This window comes from Toxorhynchites rutilus, chromosome 1 (assembly GCF_029784135.1).
Source record: "Toxorhynchites rutilus septentrionalis strain SRP chromosome 1, ASM2978413v1, whole genome shotgun sequence".
Classification (NCBI taxonomy): Eukaryota; Metazoa; Arthropoda; class Insecta; order Diptera; family Culicidae; genus Toxorhynchites; species Toxorhynchites rutilus.
Genome location: NC_073744.1, coordinates 54,824,629 through 54,844,676, shown reverse-complemented (window position 1 = coordinate 54,844,676; position 20,048 = coordinate 54,824,629). Strand labels below are relative to the sequence as shown.

Genomic DNA, 20,048 nt, shown 5'->3' with positions numbered 1-20,048 from the left:
TACGGTTCTCCTAACACAGCCAAGCAGCCTTGGGGAAATCGGAATTGCAAACACATGAAAGTAGGGGGAGCTTTTGTTCCCACCGAAATGTGTTCCCTAACAGAGATTTCTAAACCAAAGTGCCTGAAGGAAATCGGCATTTCAAACTCATGCAAGTCGGGGGTATTTTTGTTCCGACTGAAATGTGACACAGACTTCAAAACCAACGTTTCTGGGGAAATCGGCTCTGCAAATAAATGCAAACTGCGAGTACTTTTGTCCTCGCTTGCCTTTGTGCAGACTGGAATATGCCTGTCCTAACACGATCTTCTAAACTTAGGAACCTGAGAAAATCGTGCAGACACTAGAAACGAATGAATTTTCCAGTTTCAAGCAAATTCGCGATTCGAGAAGTACGTACACTTGAGAGGTGTAAACTTCAGAGGGAAATGTAAAATAAAATAATCGTTTGATTTTTTTTTTGTCTTTATTAGAAAGATTTTCAGTCTTCCGTACATATATTTTGTCCTAGGCATTATAGCAAACGTAAAATTTACTTGTAACGAAGAACAATCTATCACAATGCATGAATTGACTTTACATGGCATTTGTTCAATCTTTTTACTCACAGAGCAAATATATTGAATTCAATTGAATTTGGAAACTGTTTCATTCAATCACGAATTTAACCAATACAAACGAATGATCGCTAAGCTAAGGTAGTCCCACGTCAACCTTGCGATTATATCATAGATATAACCCACCCATTTTTTGAAGAAGGGACAGCGCGTTGAGCAACAACAAGAACATGAGCCGATGATGCTCTGAATCTCATCCAAAAATGATTTTCACCTGATCATTTGGGAAAACAAATTGCTGTAGCTGCTGTCTTGATTGGTTGTACTAATCTAATGAAACGTTCGTTTATCGACAGCGGGTGGCTGCTGTTGAAACCAACTTCATATAATAGCATACTTTCCCAGCGCTCATTACGATCGTTGGCGTCATCCAAATTGAATTAACCAAAATTTTGCGCAAACGTGTTCCAAACGTGAATGGCTTTCCCTTGCGACAAACGCGATTCTGTTTTAATTTTTGGTCCGACGTCGGCCTGTTACAAATAGACTACCTATGTTCGCCAATTAATTAACACCCATTTAAAACATTAAAACAAGTCGGCTGTCGATAGACAGCGTTCCCTACTTTGCTACAATGCTCTGCTGTCATTCATTTTTGACATCGGTACAGGATGTTTAGTCTGACAGGGATAATGCCGATTCTAGGGACTCGGAACTTGTGTCGTCTAGACGGTTCAGCGTATGCCAATGAACTGTGACAGTTTTGCCGGGTCGGTATTCCGCAGCCGATGGACAGATGCTTGACTTTTACGAATTGGGTCCAATATAGATTTGATATGAAGATGCAATTTGAGTAATTTATCGATCCCTCTGGGCATCGCATTTGCGAGTTCCAATAAACTTCAAACGTGTGTACGAACTTTGAACAGTTTTCCGAATCAACAATAGGCCCACAAATTGCATACCTAATTAACCTTTCCCCACCATTCTACACCAGCGCTGGCCGTGACGCGAGAGTACTTAAATTATGAGTCCGTTCAACATGTTGTTGTTGCCGCTAAATGACAAATATATCACATTGCACTGCGCCCATCTAGCAGAACCGGTAGGGCTCGAAATATGTCGGATTATCGCGAAAAGTGATTGCACCCAATCGGCCAACAATCCACTCAATCAGCGAAACCAATTAGTAGTTGGTACCCGCGTCCCAATTGGTATGTGCATAATTTTGAAGAAGATTAATTACCTTTCATTGCGGCCCGCAACAGAAACGGAGTGATGGGATGAAGTGGCGGCTGTCATCGTGATGAGTTACGTGGGGGGGAGGCGATGTGCGGAGAGGTGCTAGCTCGCGTATGTTGACAGACCAACGCGACGGAGGGCGCTACCACGTGACCAACCAGCGGAACGTAGTTTTTAATTGATTAGTGCGATATGTGAATAACTTTTATACAACTGTACGGTATGCAGCGCAAATGAGGTGCTGCCACGGTTGATTGGTTCCGGTTGCATTTCAAATCAGCGTTTATTGGACGGTTCATTATTTGAGGGCAACAATTGGTGCCCTTTCATATTTTCGCTTCATGCTAATGCTAGGAAAGTGATACCAAGAAGTAAAGCTACAAAAACCATTCAATTTGGGGAAACTCGTCTCCCAAAAATAACACTGTTCTCTAGGCCCAGACGATTAACACCGAGTTTGCTTATTCTGTGTGTGAAAGATTGTGTCTAAGGTCAATCCCAACGGCTAAGGAGATTAAGTTGAATCTCACTTCACTCTGTGTCTATCCCTGACGCTCGGTAGCGCACAAACATAACATGTTCTCCCCATCAAGTGATTCACCGACTACGACGGACTCTATTTTGATTAGCTGCCGACCGACGGTTTGGAGGGGTTCAAAAATACTGCGTCGACGATGTTTTTTTTTTAGTTTTATACGATTTGGGGTAACAGTGTTTGGCACTTTGCGTTTTCCGCCAGAATGGATGTGTGTGCATCTAAATAAAGCTTGTGGTGAGCTCACTAGCAGTGTTCTGGTTGATTTTCTTGACTATTTTTATGGAAACAGCTGGATCAAAATATTTGTATCTACTCAGATTTTTGCAAAGTTGCAGTATAATTTTTCAAATCTTAAATGTTGAGAGTAAAACGGAGAGCGTATTAGTATAGTGCCTCAATTTAGACGTCGCCCACGTATTCAACCCTTGCTGCTTACTTATTTGCAAAGCGTCTCTCATTGTACTTTCCTATACTGCTCTTATATTGCTATGACATATCTATATCTATATATATAAAAATGGATTTCTGTCTGTCTGTCTGATTCTTATGGACTCGGAACTACTAAACCGATTGACATTAAAATTGGTATGTAGGGGTATTTGGAGCCGGGAAGGTTTTCATGATAGTTTTAGACCCCTGCCATACAGATGAAACACAAATTTCTGCATTACTCGAGAATTAATCAAGCAATTGAAACCAAATTAGGCATATTGAGGTTTTAGGGTGCAATACATGTCTCTATGATGGTTAGACTTTCCACCCCCTCTCTAAGAGGGGGCTGCCATACAAATGAAACACAAATTACTCCATTACTCGAGAATTAGTCAAGCAAACGAACCAAATTAGGTATATGGAGGTTTTAGGGTGCAATAAAATTTTTCAGGGTGGCTAGACACTCCACCCCCTCTCATAGGGGGAGCTACCATACAAATGAAGCATACATTTCCGCATAATTCAAGAACTAATCAAGCAAACGGAACTAAATTTGGCATGTGAGAGTTTTATGGGAAAGAAACATTTCTAAGGCGCTTCGACACACACACTCCCCCCCCCCCTCTCTAAGGGGAGGCTGCTATACAAATGGAACACAAATTTCTGCATAACTCGAGAACTATTCAAGCAAATGAAACCACATTTGACTTAGAAGGGTTTAAGATACAATAAATGTTTCTATGGTGGTTCGACACTCCTCCCCCCCCCCCCTCTTAGATGGGGCTGTTATACGAATGAAAAACAAATTTCTGCATAACTCGAAAACCAATCAAGCAAATGGAGCCAAATTCGGCATGTGAAGATTTTAGGGGGCACGAAACGTTTCTATGGTAAATAGACACTCCTCCCCTCTTTCTAAGGGTAGAAGAGAGGAGGATCATATTTTCTGCATAAAACATTTATTCCATGTAACGGAGAAACATGTTATTTGCAAGTAGGTGAAAAATCTTGAACGAGAATTGTGTTTGAAAATTATCTGATATTATAATGATGAGTTTTGGTAGAAGCACTAGGGATTTTTTAATTCAAAGGTAATTTTAAAGGGTCGATTAGAAGGTCAATCAATGAACAGTTCTGCGATTGGACTCATGAAGAAAACGTGAATCTTTGTAGGTATTGATAACAAAAAACAAATTTTGGACGGGACGAAGTTTGCCGGGTCAGCTAGTATATATATATAAAAATGGAGTGATGTCTGTCCGTCTTTCTGTCTTTCTGTCTGTCTGATTCTTTTGGAGTCGGAAACTACTGAACCAATCGACATGAAAATTGGTATGTAGGGGTTTTTGGGGTCGGGGAAGGTTCTTATGATAGCTCGAGACCCCTCCCCCTCTCTAAGGAGGGGCTGCCATACAAATGTAACGCAAATTTCTGCATTACTCGGGAATTAATCAAGCGAACGAAACCAAAGTTGGCATGTGAAGGTTTCAGGGTGCGTAAAATGTTTCTATGGTTGTTAGACACTCCTCCCCCTCTTAAAGGGGGGTGAGGTTCTCTGAAGGGGAGGGGGGCTGCCATACAAATGAAGCATACATTTCTACATAACTCAAGAACTAATCAAGCCAACGGAACCAAATTTGGCATGTGGAGGTTTTAGAGGGCAAGAAAATTTTCTAAGGTGGTTCAACACTCCTTCCACCTCACTAAGTGGGGGCTGCCATAGAAATTGTTCGTGCCGAAATAATTTTGAGCATCCCGAGCGAACGCGATCCACAATAGCCAAGTGATATTGTGTACTTTTTTACTCACACAATATCACTTGGTCTGTTTCATGTTGAGCAATAATTCACAATTTCAAATCTCTCGAGAGAACAGGATTTTTCTATTATTGCTTTGATCGAGTATTCGCATTTACAGACTAAGAACAGCTGATGGTCGGCAGATGAAATGAACAAGAGATAGAAGTCAAGAATATACCGTCAGTTTTTGTACGTTATGGAAATTATATGTAGTTCGCGTTATGTTTATATGTTGTGAATGTACTTCAAATTCAAATCTGTTTTCCTGTTAAGTATCCGAAACGTCTGAACGGTTGCGCGCGAACAAAAGGAAACATACATTTTTGCATAACCCGAGAACTAATCTAGCAACTGGAACCAAGTTTGGCATATGGAGGTTTTAGGGAGCAAAAAATGTTTTTATGGTGGTTTGGTGCTGAACAACTCGAGAACTAATCAAACAAATGGAATTAAACTTAGCATATAGAGGTTTTAGAGATCGATAAACGTTTCTACGGTGGTTCGACACTCCTCCCTCCTCTCTAAGAGGAGGCAAAAATTTTATTGAAAAATGGACAACTTTCGGATGGCGATAAAAAAACTACAAAAGATAATATAAAAAATCTAAACTACAAAAACTACAAACGATAAAATAAAAAATTAAATGATAGGAACAAAATCGTTTTAAAAAATGGTTGGTTATATCTATGATACAACCACATTGTTGACGTGAAACTACCGTTGGTTTAGCAATCATTTATTTGTATTGAATAAATTGGTGATTGAATAAAACAATTCTCGATTTCAATGGGATTCAACATATTTGCTTTGAGTGTAAAGAATTTGAACAAACGCCATGTAATGTAAGGCACCTTGGCTTTGAAGTCTGTGTTAGGGAACAGATTTCGGTGGGAACCAAAATTCCCTCAACTTGCATATATTTGCAATGCTAATTTCCGCAGGCACTTTGTTTGTGGAGTCTGTGTAGGGAAAACCGTGAATCGGTCCATTCAAAACGTGACAGTTAGGGCGTTTAGATAGCACTTGACATTTTTCAGTTATTCATTTGCTTATCTCAGGAAAAATAACATTTTACTAAACGTGTGTAGAAATATTGCCTATCAATTGATGAAAACATCTTTCTAATCTATTAAGAAATGTTCGAGTTATGAGCATTCGAAATCTTCTATTTTTTTTTTCCTACATGTTCTGTGTTCAGGTTTTCATTTTACCCTCCATAAATTCCGGTTAGATTCCGGTTAGTCCTACGTCAAAAAAATGCAGTCATAAGAATAAATTAAAGCAAAAAATTATTGGGAACAATGTGAACATAAGTTTTACAATTTCTGCGATTTGTAATATTTGTAAACATAAAAAAATTGCGAAAGAATCTATTGAAGAAAGAAAATTCGGGCAATAAGGTTGCTACCTTTCAGTAAAATCTGCCCCTTGAAAAAGTCGGTGAATCAAAAAACCATCAAAGAGAAATTTCGAGATCGACTATGATTATGTATTCCATAATTCAGATTTTTTGAATCGAAACATGATAATTGTATGGCCACATTCATACAAAAAATAAGAAGTACTGCGAAATCAGAGTCAATACAAAAACAGAAATCGGAATAAAAATAAGAATAGAAGAGGGGAAATAGGGGAATCGGGAAATAGGAAAATAGGGAAATAGAGAAATAGGAAAATAGAGTACTAAAGATATAGGGAAATAGGGAAATAGAGAAGTAGGCAAAAAGGGAAATAGGAAATCAAAATAAAGCAAGTTAGTTAGTTTTTCTTGAAAAAAATCTTACTTGCAAACAATTGGATGTTGTTCTTTTGAAATTATTGATTGTAGGGGATAAGCGGTTAAAATGAACACCCTAAAGAATATGCCCATTTACTTCGAAGAATATTATGGCTTAACTAACTGTTGATATCAAACGGTTTTTATTATAAAAAATAAAAAAAAGTACATTTTTCATTAAAAGAAAATAAGATGCAAAATCGAGCATTTTTTATCGTGGTTTTTATCGTTTATGGTGGTGGTAACATGAACAATTACATACTATATGCTAAATGGGATAGATTTATGCGTTGTTCATTATCTAAATTTGTTCAAATCATTATTGAAATAGTTGGTACATGTATGAATCAAGCTGAGCTTATTCACCTAGAGTAGTAATTATAATTTACTCATACGTGCGAAAAAGTAGTAAGAAACACATAACACTTCACATATTGAGGTTTGTTTTTGGTCGAGGTGACATATTTTTTCAGGGTCAAAGCCAAAAAAGGAACACATTGAAAAGTAACATGTGATGAGGTGGACCAGCTTTGAAAAACATAACATTATTAGTCGTTATCCAGTGGTGGCTAATTTTACCCCAAACAACAAAGTCATTTCGAATGCGAATTAAGCACTCAAACCAAACAAAATATCTGTTTACCTCTCATTGAATATGTGAACAGTTGTCCAAACTGATGATTTGTCGAAGATATCAGGACGAATAATTTAAATTTAACGGGAAATTCCTTAAATGCGATGCGCACAAAAATACATCAAAATGGCTACCGTGAGAGAAATTTATGTTTTATTTATTATTTTTTACATTTGACAGTTTCATGCATAACAGAGTGTCTTAAACAGCTTCAAATGTTCTAAGAATAGGATAATGAAGAAGTTTCAATTTGTTTATAGTTAAATTATCGAAGTTTGGGAACCAATTTTAACCTCATTTCCTCTATATGTTTTTATAGTTTACAAGGTTTCGGAACCAAGAGCGCTATATTTTTTTCAAATATTTTTTCTTGGAAGTTGAAGTTTCTCTATGTAACATCTTCAAAAACCAGAGATGTGTTATTCTTCGTTTTTAGGTTGTGATTTTTCTGGATCTACGCGACTATAATCCAAGTTAGTTGCAAGTGAACCGGTATAGTAATTCAAAAGTTTTAAAATAGTCATTTTTGAGATGAAGATGGAAAATATTTTTTTGAACCATCAGTTAAATCTGAAAAAAACATAACCTAAAAAAAATCTTAACTCAAAAACGAAAAATACCACATCTCTGATTTTTGAATATGTTATGTAGAAAAAACTCAGCTTTCAAGAAAAAAAAATATAAAAAAGTCACAGGAGGGTTATGCGTGAGACACGACCGCTCAGTTGACGTAGGGATCCCTTAGGCTATCTGTTGCATGCTGATTTTAGTTATGTTTGAAGAATTACATATATATATATATATATAAATGGATTTCTTTCTGTCTGTCTGTTTCTTATGGACTCGAAAACTACTAAACCGATCGACATGAAAATTGGTATGTAGGAGTTTTTGGGGCCGGGGAAGTATTTCGTGATAGTTTGAGACATCTCCCCCCTCTCTGAGGGGGGGCTGCCATACGAATGAAAAACAAATTTCAGCATTGCTCGAGAATTAATCAAGCAAATGAAACCCAATTAGGCATATGGAGGTTTTAGGGTGCAATAAATGTTTCTATTATGGTTAGACACTCCTCCCCCCTCTTTAAGGGGGGGGCTGCCATACAAATGAAACACAAATTTCTGCCTTACTCGAGAATTAATCAAGCTAATTAAACTTAATTGAGCATATAGAAGTTTTAGGGTACAATAAATGTTTCTATCGTGGTTAGACACTCCTCCCCCCTCTCTGAGGGGGGGGGGGGTCTGCCATGCAAATGAAACACAAATTTCTGCATTACTCGAGAATTAATCAAGAAAATGAAACCAAATTTGGCATGTGGAGGTTTTAGGGTTCAATAAATGTTACTATGGTGGTTAGACACTCCTCTTCCCTCTGTAAAGGGGAGCTGTCATACAAATAAAACACAAATTTCTGCATTACTCGAGAATTAATCAAACAAATGAAACTAAATTAGTTATATGGAGGTTTTTGGGTGCGATAAATGTTTCTATGGTGGTTAGACACTCCTCCCCCTCTTTAAGGGGGGCTGCCATGCAGATGAAACACAAATTTCTGCATAACTCGAGAATTAATCAAGAATATTAACACTTCTTCCATATTTCTAAGAAGGGGGGGGGGGGGTGTTCTGCCATAGAAATGAAACACAAATTTCTGTATAACTCGAGAATTAATCAAGAAAATGGAGCCCCTCTAAGGGGGGCTGCCATACCAATGATATACAAACTTCTGCATAACTCGAGAACTAATCAAGCACAATTTGGGATGTGAGGGTTTTTGGGTATGAAAAATGTTTCTATGATGGTATGACACCCCTCCCACCTCTAGAAAAAAAATGTTACACATATTTCAACCAAAAATATTCCAATCAAACATGACAATTGAAAATTTTCGGAAATCCCTGAAGGAAAAAGGGAAAATTCGGAAAATTAAATTCCCCTATGTTCTACAATTACAAACTGACAAGCGTTGTTAGTCCATTTGATGTTTGCGCTATCCAAATATCTTTATCTTCTTCTATCTATACCAATTAAAATGGATTGCCGAATATGTTTATATGAGCAAAACTCGAGAAGGAATTGTTCGATTTAGGGCTGTCTTTATTCTATCACATTTTTTGTATAAAACATTTATTCCATGTAACGGAGAAACATGATATTCGCGAGTGGTTGAAAAATCTTGAACGAGAATTGTGTCAGAAATGATATTATAATGATGAGTTTTGTTAGAAATACTAGCCATTTTAGAGTAAAAGGTAAGTTTAACGGAGTCGATTAGAAGATCAATCAATGAACAGTTCTGCGATTTGACCCATGAACTTGCGCTTAGTGAAAAACCTGAATGATTGAAGGTATTGATAACAAAAAACAAATTATGGGCGGGACGAAGTTTGCCGGATCAGCTAGTAAGAAAATAAAGAAATAAGGAAATGAAGAAATGGGGAAATAAAACAATAGAGAAATAGGGAAATAGGGGGATAGGAAAATATTGCAATAGGTGAATTAGGAAATAGAGAATTAGGGAAATAGGGAAAGAGGGAAATAGGGAAAGAGGGAAATAGGGGATAGGAAAATAGGGAAATATAGAAATAGGAAAAAAGGGAAATATGAAGATATCTCTATAGAGAAATAAAGAAATAGAAGAATAGGAAAATAGGTAAATAGGTGAATAGGGAAATAGAGAAATAGAGAAATAGGGAAATGGGGGAATAGGAAAATAGGGAAATGGGAAAATAGGGGAATAGGAAATTATGAGATTAGGGGAATAGGGAAATAGGGAAAGAGGGAAATAGGAAAACAGGAGAATAAAGAAATAGAGGATAGAGGAATAGGGAAATAGCGGAATAGAGAAATGTTGAAATAGGGAAATGGAGAAATAGGGAAGTAAGGAAATTGGGAAATTCAATGATAGGAATATATGGAAATAAAGAAATTGAAAAATAAATAAATCGGGTAATAGAAAATTAGGGAAATAAGGAAATAGGAAAATAGGGAAATAGGGGAATAGGAAAATGAAGAAATAGGAGATTAGGGGAATAAGGAAATAGGGAGACAGGGAAATAAAGAAATAGGGAAATAGGGGAACAGAGAAATGTTGAAATAGAGAAGTAGGGAAATTGGGAAATACGAAAATATGGAAATAAAGAAATTGAAAAATAAATAAATCGACAAATAGAAAATTAAGGAAATAAGGAAATACGGAAATAGGAAAATAGGAGAATAGATAAACCGGGAAATATAAAAATAAGAAAATATAGAAATAAGGATAATAGACGACTATGCGGTCATTTCTCGGATATAACCCTTAAACTTTCTGCGCTTCTATAACGTCGGTTTTACCCTGAATAGATTCGAAATTTTAAACAAAGCTTCTGAGCATCGAAAAGCAATGGAACCACCTACTTTCTCACTGAATACACTAAACAATGATCTAAGATGAATTAAGATAACAAAAGGTATCGAATGTTACACAATTTCCAGACTATAACACATTAATTCCACTAGCGAAGTTTTACACGGAATGTTCCCTGTTTGTTGAACGGTTTGGTATATTGTTTGTTTAAACATCAACGCAATCTCAGCAGTTTTAGGGTGGCTCAGCGTAACCGAGGTAATTTTGGTAACGATTCTCGGTTCTATGAATTCTTCTGATTGGCCAACATATGTTAGAGATATTTTCTTTTATGACACAAATTTTGAATATGTTATTTCCATACTCTTCAACTCTTATACACTCCAAGGATAAATGGAAAAAATCCGTAATTTCAACATTGTTGAAAGACTGTTAAAACAAATTGTTCGTATGAATGAACATCCAGAACTCCAATATCCACGAAAGCACGCATCGTTTCTCTCGTACAACAATCGTAATCGTCCCCAAACATTCGTCCTCTCGCCCCGGTTCTACCTCCCCCACAAACAGACTCCTCTCGCCGTCCCGTCAAAAACATAGGGCACAGAATTTACTACACACCGTAGCGCTTATATCCATTCCATCTGTCAGCTTCGCGCTCGTTTTTCATTCATGAAATAAGAAATCACATAGATTTACGTTTTACCAGCGGTGTTCGTTCTTGTTTTCTTTTTTTGTCTTATGTTGGCCACCAATCCTACCAATGCTGCAGCAGTGTTCGCTTTTGGCTTTAGCTCAGCTCGGAAATCAAGGTTGCTGTCTTCGTTGCTAGCTGAGAAATCGGTTCAATTCCTACGCTGTATTATGTTTCAGTTATGACAGCCAAGCTATGATACATACATACACTAAAATATAGGGAGAAAACATGAAAGAGTTATGCTACCGCAGTGTAGTTTCCGGAAAGAGGGGAACCGAAAATCGCAGAAATCATCTGAAGGCTCTTCTGCAAGTCACATCTTCCAGTGGCGGCGGTTAACATGAGAGCAGTTCGCACTATGGTCCTGATAGAAACAAACATTTAATATTCAGCAATAAATTGCTGCCCAGTGGGAAACGCGATGAGAAACTGTTTCTTCGTCCGATGAAAATTTTAAGTCTGTGTAGCTTGGCTGTAGATAAATAGCTTTTCAATTAGGCAGCCCGAGCCGAATGTAAACATCCAAACAACCGGAATGATATGAATAAATAAGCAAAGCGTGACGGTTTGCGGCAACATGTCGGCGAGAGCATGGTTTCCATTTTGATACGTCGGTAGCTGCTGAATAATAGAGTCGTAACAGGGTGCGATCAATTACGCTTGTGTTTGGTTCGGTCACGACTGATTTATTGCGATGTATCCAGCGCTTGGAGAAAGTGAGAATGGAATTGAAAATCAACTAATAGAACACCACTCTGAAACGCACCTGTCAACCGGAGATGCCAGCGATTCCCTTTCGAATCCATTGAAAGTGGATTAATGACTTCAAATTACGTTATCACAATTATTTCAATAGATTCGCAAAGGAATCGTTTCTGTGAGAGGCTTTGCCGTTGCGTCTACAGAAAATAGTGTATGTGCATTAGATTGCCAATGGATATATGGGAAAAAAGTGACCCCCGAATTTTCAAAGCGAACTTGATTAAGAATGTAGATTCCCACGAAAAACTACCCAATGCAAAATATCAGCTCAATCGGACTTCATTTACTAGTATCTCACAGCGATCAAAGTTTGAGTTTTTTGAAAACTGAAAAATCACCCAAGGGGGGAGTAAAGGAAATCAGAGTTTTCGAATTTTTTTTCTTTATGCCAAATGTCTTCAAATTGCATGAAACGTCGAGATCTACTGTCATCTCGATTTAATATCCTGTGCAATATATTGACCCATACGGACTTCATTTACTATTGTCGCAAATCTCAAAATTTAAGTTTTCTGAAAATCGGAAAATCACCCAAGGGGAGAGTAAAGGAATTCGGGGTTTTCAAGAAAAGTTTTTTGACTCCAAATGTCTTACAATCGCATGAAACGTCGAGATTTACTGTGTTATCCCGAAAAAAAAATTTCGTCAAAAATCGAATTTTCAGACAAAGACGACAAAGTGCCGAAAAGTCAAGTTTTGACAAAAAAAAATTTTTCGAGATAACAGTAAATCTCGACGTTTCATGCAATTCTAAGACATTTGGCATCAAAAAACTTTTTTTGAAAAACCCCGAATTCCTTTACTCTCCCCTTGGGTGATTTTCCGATTTTCAGAAAACTAAAATTTTGAGATCTGCGACAATAGTTAATGAAGTCCGTATGAGCTAATATTTTGCAGAGAGTATTTTATCGTGCAAATCAACATTTTGCAGGGAGTCCGGTATGAAAAATCGATATGACCATATGGCACCCCAAACCATTCGTTTTGCCTCGTATTCCGAAAAAACGACTCCCAAAAGTCCCAAAGTGTCGATTTTTGACAAAAAATTTTTCGAGATAACACTAGATCTCGATGTTTCATGCAATTCGAAGACATTTTACATCAAAACATTTTTTTTCGCAAGCCCCGATTTACTTTACTCCCCCCTTGGGTGATTTTTCGATTTTCAAAAAACTCAAACTTTGACCGCTTTGCGCCACTCTCCCTTAAGTCCGATAGAGCTGAAATTCGGCATAGGGTGTTTTTTGAACTGGTGAACATTTTGTATAGGGTAACTTTTTGAAATGTCAGGGTCGATTTTTTCCTATACATTCATTGGCACCCGAATATGCATATTTCTTCAATTTGATATCTCTTTCATCTCACTTTGTCTGGGAGGCCATTGATGCAGTACTACAGTAGGTCTCTAAATTTTCAAGGTATGTGCACAGCAAAACTTAACCAGAGTTATTTGGCTGCATATTTAATGTTTGTTCAAATATCCCAATAACCACAAAAAAAGGTCGCTGAATGTGTAAGTGATGAAGTGTGGAGACAACTTCAAACCGAAGCCGAATACAATACCCATGATGATAGAGCAGAACCCGAACCTTTTCGTTTGAGATGAGGGTAGTTAAAACTCCAAACTCCAAACGATTAGCAGGAGACAAGAGCAAGAAAGTTGCTGATGGTCACGAATTTTGACTGATGATATATGATGGAATCAACGTTGAAGCTGAGACTTCAATCAGCTCCCAGGTCTTAAATTTAGACCGCATTAGAACGTCACAAGATTAGTGATAATGTTCAGACCAAAACGATATGTTTCGGTTGGCCACATGTAGTTGTAGACTAAAGAGCGAAAACTTCATCACCTCAAGCATGACAAATAAACAAGTTTACGTCAAAAAGTGTCTACAGAGACAATTACCGAACTGTTCCGTGTTGTTCTGGTCTGATTTTGAGCTGCTGAAGAACCGATGCTCAGAAGTGATATGCGGGAAATGATATCAAGATTATATCGAAGGACTGAATTCCATCAAACACCACAAAACTTCGTCCGATCGAAAGACATTGGACATTCGTAAACAAAACCTGAGAAAAGTTTCGCCAAAATATGAGAAAACCGGTTACCGAGCACATGTAAAAATGATAAAAACACTCGAGCATCTGAATATAAAACCACGAACTAAAAGTTCTTTCATGTGAATTCTATGTCAACCTATACCTCATTATCATGATTTTTTTTCTGATGTAAGAATACATTATAATTAGTTTTTACCGTGAGGTTTTCTTTGTCTAAATTTTGCTGTGCACATATCGAACACTAAGCAGATAATTACAACATAGAAAAATCAAAAGCACAAATTTCCTGAAAATGTCAAGAATATCATCTAATATACGCTATAACAAGCAATAGAAGTTGTGATTTTATTGATCAGATGTTGAGGTGATAAACAGTTGATAACCTAGCTAGAAAAACAGAAATAACAGTTCTAGTTACGAAATTAGTGGAGCGAACGATCATGAGCTCATAACTCAGGGCCCCTCAACTGACCATCTTTGTGTGTTATTCTAGCTACTATGTCCACGCAGCAATGATCATGTGACGGTAATCTCATCCCCTTACCGCTCACATTACGATCGGCTGCATCGGTAACTGCCATTATTAATAACACAACAATGGAAGCCTCATATCAACAGTCCCGCTGTGAACAGTCCAACTGGGAACATTCGAACAATAGGAATGTCTTACGCCGAAAAAGGCTACATGTGTTGTGTATCGATAGAATAGGAATCCTCTTACGTCTGAACGGATACTGTGTAATAGATAAAACAAATGTTTATCGACTGTTTTACGACGAAAACTCTTACGCCTAAAAATTGCAACAGTGTAATATACAACAAAAGTTATCTTAAGATAAAACTGTACATGAATAAACTCGGCTCTGTTACAGCTGAATTCCTAAATGAGTCTAATAAAACAAACTGATGGGATAAAAATAAAAAAATTAAGGGTGCCAAATCAGAAAACAGGTCACGTTTTTATGAAATAAAATTAACGTTAATAACTATTTTGTTGCGAATGAATTTTAACGATTTGCATACCAATCGAATCGGAAATTTTCTGTGATTTGTTTGATATGCTACACATATGGTCTGTATATGGTTAAAATTGACGAAATTGATGAATGATGTTAGAAATTGTAAAGTCTATTCTTATCTATTTTTTACAGAATTAAAAAAACATATTCTTGAAAAAAAATATAAACATATTCATGAAAAATAAAAATAATTTTCAAAACTTTTTTTTTTCAATGATTTCTTTTATTTGTTTGATATTTTTAGTGAAAACTTAAAACAAAAACCTGCATTTCATTCTATATCCAACATTTTGTAGGTCTTATAGTTTTTGAGTGATTTTTTTTAATTTTGAGAAAGTTCGAGAGCCGCTAGGTGATTTTCTCGAATTTCTTCAGAACAAAAATAGAGGATTCACGACTGAACCGCTTCGTTTGCGTGGTTATTTCTTGAATGGCGCTTTACTGGGTATTTTATGTAGGGGAGGTACAAGTATACCGGATAGTGGGGATATGACAGACAGGTGGTTGATTTGTATAGTTGCATAATGAATTTCAAATTTCTGTTGATGGGAACCCCTTCTACATGCTATTCTGTGATATTTAAACCATCATATGACAATGAATACTGATCGAAAGTGGAAAAAGGAAACAAAAACCGAAAATCAAACATGATTCCGCGTATGGGTGTAATTTTCGCAGCTTCGATATTAAGGATTTTGAGTGGTTTAATTGCAAACTTTAATTCGCTAATGGTTATATTTCGGTTTGTGAGTTAACAGAGAAGCGATATTAGGTAAGTACGGAAAAGTAAATTCATTCATATGTGGTAAATTTAAATTATTGAAATAATCGCACTGGTGGGGTTGAAATGGACAGTGATATCCAAGATCACATCCAATGCATGATGGAAAGTGAAGGGAAGAATATTTAACTCTTTTTGCTATTGCTTTCTCTGTTTGTTCTGTTGTTCAGTTACTGGACACACAAACACTGAGAAAAAGCGAAATTATTTCTCTCGTGAGCAATGAACTTCTACGCTTCGTATATTATGAACCTGTCCATATTCCCCCCACTACATGCCCATTATATCCGCATCGATAAATATGTTCTATTTTCGGCTTGTTTTAAATTCAGTAAAAAACATGGAAAAACACATTTTTATAAAAAATTTGGCCAATTATTTCTAAAACCAGTATATTGAACTGTAAGAAACCGCTTCTAGGTTTTGGAAAACATGAGTTTCCATAGATACAATTGCATTTCGTAGTTCTACGTCAACAATGCGGTCATGTCTCAGTCACAGCTCTTTTTATTTTTTTGAAAAAATGTCAACATTGTTTTTAAGATTTATGTTTTTCCCATTTTTATATTTATTCCAACGAATAAACTCATTTTATTTATTCTTACCTTTTAAACTGCGTAACGATTTCGACCTTCTTACAACAAATGAAATATATTCCAAAGAATGACTGGAAAAAAATAAAAACTACGACCTAAAGAATATAAAGACGTTGTTCTAAAAGTGTTCAGATCGTGTATGTTATCAATAAAATTCGACTGATACAAAGTCATCAGCCATTGAACACGCCCAAACCGGTTCATAAATTTCAAGGACTTACCGGACAAACCTTTGTCGCATATGTTGCAGGAATGCATTTTGCCACGTTCCGTACTCCTGCCTCTTTGCTCCAAAATCAGATTTTATATGGTTGAATCCTGAAGGAAGCAACATACATTGAATACAAAAATCCGTAAGAGTTGGCGTAAATTCCGTAGATTTGAAACCAAACAAATCCTCAAATCTACGCATATTTCCATAGCACTGGCATCTCTGCTTCCGACTGTTTAAAATTAGCATCCGAAATAGGTGCACAAAACACGCTGGCTAACATCACTTGACAATCTCTTCTCGGCAGGTGTCACTAATTGAATATTATGTTTCCGATCTTCTTTCGTCATCGTCGCTTTATTTGCACATTTTCCACCTCTTCCAACCGTCCGGAGGTGGGCTTCGCGTTTGAAGTGCTGCTTATGTTCATTAAGACATTATAAATCTTGTGAACACGCGTATGCGTGATTGTATGTAAAGCGATATTTCAATGCGTTATTGGTAACGAGGCAGTTGACGAGGGGGGGGAGTGTTTCACGCGAACGAACATCCCCACGATAACATGTATGACAGATGATGCGTTCCGACCGGTCGATTCAAGCTGCCACTCAACGCTGCAATCTTGATGGGGATGCATATAACTCGTCACGCTTTTGTATTGTGATTCAAACTGATCATGTCATTGTTTTTGTTTATTTCCAGGGCTCGCATAATGCTGCCAGCGTGTTGATTATCTCCGGTAAGTTTCCTTTTCTTCAGAACGTGAGAACTTCATTTCAATTGGTTTGGAACCAATTGATCGGTGTAATTAAAACTAACGAAAGCACAAACACATTCCGTGAACTGTTGTCTACCTTCGAAATACCACCAAGAAATAAGTTGCATTGGTGCAATGGAATTACTTAGAGCTTGATCACTAGCGTAAATTACTATCCGAAGTACAGAACGAAAGAAATAAAGGAAATACCGAAGGTGCAACAAAAGACGAAACTTGAACGATACCCACCTCCATCCTTTAGACATCACAAACAAAGAAAACACGTGGCCCGGACAGAGGGGGAGAGTGGAGTACAATTTTAATTTGTCTCCTCCAGGAACCGAGAATCACATGATACGTTTCAGCTAAAGTTATTTGTTCTCCTCTGCTCGGTTGGCCAGTGACTCCCATCATGCGAAGTTTAAGTTGCTGGCATACTTCCCCGTCCTATATTGTAGGCTACTGGTCAGTCATCGGCTGGGGATACTCAAAAAGGGCTGGAATGGGATCTGAAATTATGTTTACTGTATTTTTGTTTATACTTTTTGTTATTTTGATATTGAATGGAATAAACACTATTTGTTTTTAAATATCAAATTATTAATTTCTATAAATTTTAATTTAAACAAGCAAAACCTTAAAAAAATCCTGTGTGATTAATATGTCATTTTAGATAAAATTTCAGCCAATAATTGTCGACTACACAAAAACAATGAAGAAATATAAAAATCATCAAAAAATAAATTGAAAACAAAATCCCTTAAAACACTTTTTTTTTTAATATTAACTACTAAATACTGAACAGATTTAATAAATTACACAGAAGAATTGTTATTGGTGATCTAACGCACAACGTAAACGATCGGTGAGACATCTGGATTTTGTTTCTGAACTAAGAACATGATGATAATGTAACCTAAAACTCGAAAACAAATCACGTATATTTTACTTCCGGACACTCCAAGCTAGTTCTCACATGCAGGAACCATGCATTTTACAACTTGTTTTTTGATGTGCTCTCCAATTTCTTTTTTTGATTCAACCATTGTCAATATTGTCAATATGTTGTATATAAAATTGCGCAGAATTAAATTTGTTCCAAACTCATCGCAATCAAATAATCTTTTATGATTATAACATTGTAATTTATAGAAAGAACTACAAACCTTCCATAAACTCACATTGCAAAATTCAAAACCATCATCACTTTCACCGCAGCGCCGCCTACACCCAAACTAGCGTTGGCAGAAAACATACCATCTTTGGCAGAAAAGATGCCATTTCCTGGTCATGAGAGTCAAATGCACAAAAAATGAGCTATTTTGAAGCTGAAAAATGGTTTGTATGTATGTGTGCAGACCAGTGCCACAAATTATCAAAATCTGTTCACGAATGAAGACATTAGCTTTTTCCCAGTGTCGGATGAATTCTCTTCTGTTGATACTCAACGCCATATCTGTCATAATGAGTATAACACAAGAGTCGAGACGCGTGAACTTTGTCTGGTATGTTGAACGAATAGAGCATGAACGAATTTCGGAAAGTCTGCATTCAGGCACTTCCATTACTGTCAATAATTTCGGGTGATTATCACGAACGTTACGTTGATATTCATCGCTAGCAGTGAATTTCTATTGAAAACGTGGTTGATTTCCATATTTAGAAACAAAGGAAGGACCAGGAATCCGGAGAAAGCAACATTAGCTTTCGTTGAGCTTTGACCGATGTGCGGTGTTGAGTGGTTGAGCGACGTTTAGCGTTGAACGGCGTTGAGCGTCCCGTTACCATTTCTTTTTCTCTGTTATACTGTATTATAATGACTTCCAACACTTTTTGGCTGGCTTGTCACTTCCATTTTTGGAAGAATGTCGGGAGTGAGAATTGAACTCACGATCTTCCTGTCACGGTCGCCATGAAGCATCTAAAAGAAACTCTGGGCCTGACTGACTGTCAATTAAGATCGCTGTTTATTTCCATGTCTCTGCTTAAATACTAGTTTACACTTATTTTCTTAACTCTACACAAAACGTAACGTAATTTACTGGGCGGAGCATCGCACAGGGAAATGGTACAAGTAGAAAGTGAAAGAGATAGAACGAGGACGGAGAAATGTTCTTGTGCTTGCAATTGGGTTTCCGCCTTGCACGCACAAGCATGTCTCAAGTGGGTCATTGAAATAAAACACTGACGCTTGCGTCGTGCGACGAATTGTACACACGGTTCAAGTATCATGTTTACTTCTTTGGTGGGAATGTTGTTTCTGCGGTCATAAATTGTTTGGTGGGTGATAAACAATTTATGACCTGTGGTTAAAGAGGGTTTGGGATCTCGGATAATTGAATTTCACCAAGTGTGAAATGAGATGAAACATTTGTAATTAAAGTGTTGGAGGAGATCTGTGGGAAAGTTCAATTTTGGAAGGCGTAGTGCCACAGCGTGAAGGGTACGGTCCGTTCCCGTTTCCGTTTCCGCTTTCTATGATCTTCTACTATCGCCATTTCGCTCTAACACGATCTTAGTTTCTAACACTTTCTTTACCTAATTCCACTTCACTAACGCCATTTTCGATCTTCTAGGGCGGTTTTCAATGAACCGGGAGCCACTATCTCTTTTTCCAAAATGGCATCGGAATAGGATATTAGACTTCCGCTGTTTAAGCCCTTCCATCCAATACCCATATCGTAGGGGTTTTATATGATTGCAGTATCATTAAACCAGAAATCAAACCAAGATTATGTTCGTTTTTCGCTCGTCTGTTATTGTCACCCATTTCCCATATAATTGGGGTGTATGCCATTTCTGGCCAATCGGGAGTAGATTCATAGAATATA

At 37.1% G+C, this 20,048-nt stretch overlaps 1 protein-coding gene across 5 annotated transcripts in view; it reads left to right on the top strand.

Moving 5' to 3' along the window:
- Positions 1-20,048, top strand: part of LOC129766565 (alpha-mannosidase 2) — a 446,086-nt gene that overhangs the window by 195,447 nt on the left and 230,591 nt on the right. For all 5 annotated transcript variants that reach the window (XM_055767155.1, XM_055767146.1, XM_055767153.1 and 2 more), the window contains one exon: positions 17,163-17,199. The gene's annotated coding sequence lies outside the window, so the exon portion shown is untranslated. The remainder of the gene's footprint in view (positions 1-17,162; positions 17,200-20,048) is intronic.